The sequence below is a fragment of the Priapulus caudatus genome, unplaced genomic scaffold, assembly GCF_000485595.1.
Source record: "Priapulus caudatus unplaced genomic scaffold, Priapulus_caudatus-5.0.1 Scaffold628, whole genome shotgun sequence".
Lineage (NCBI taxonomy): Eukaryota > Metazoa > Priapulida > Priapulimorpha > Priapulimorphida > Priapulidae > Priapulus > Priapulus caudatus.
In genome coordinates this window covers 51,033-51,609 of record NW_014577689.1, presented here as the reverse complement: position 1 = coordinate 51,609, position 577 = coordinate 51,033, and the positions used below count along the sequence as shown (strand labels likewise).

The following is a 577-nucleotide window of genomic DNA, read 5'->3' as shown; positions in this document are numbered from 1 at the left end:
TGAAGAGAAATATAGATCATAAACGTTAAAACCTAGACTAGAACTATCGTAACTATGTTATCAAGAGCTAATAATACCTCTCATGCTCTTATGCTCTTATGGTACGTATTCTTATCTCTTGATGTTATATATAATATAGGCAACTTATCCCCCCTCTTATCTGATCTCAATATGGTAGCGGGGAGTTTCCTATATGGCTTATACACACAAGCTCATGTTAGAAGGCTTCACACAAGGCCAGCCTGTCACTATGTGACCCATCCATCTGAGCGTGTGGATGTAACAGTTATGTAACGTGAGCATGTGTGTGTGCGTGTGCGTGTGTGTAACACATATGTGACGTGCGTGTGCGTGTGCGGGGGTTTAACATACATGTAGTGTGCGTGTGTGGGTGTAACACACATGTGACGTGCGTGTGCGTGTGTGGGTTTAACATACATGTAGTGTGCGTGTGTGGGTGTAACACACATGTAGTGTGCGTGTGCGTGTGTGGGTTTAACATACATGTGACGTGCGTGTGCGTGTGGGCTTAACATACATGTAGTGTGCGTGTGTGGGTGTAACACACATGTAGTGT

General features: G+C 44.2%; 1 protein-coding gene across 1 annotated transcript in view; it reads right to left on the bottom strand.

Moving 5' to 3' along the window:
* Positions 1-577, bottom strand: part of LOC106812263 — a gene marked incomplete in the record, with an annotated part of 36,055 nt that overhangs the window by 27,318 nt on the left and 8,160 nt on the right.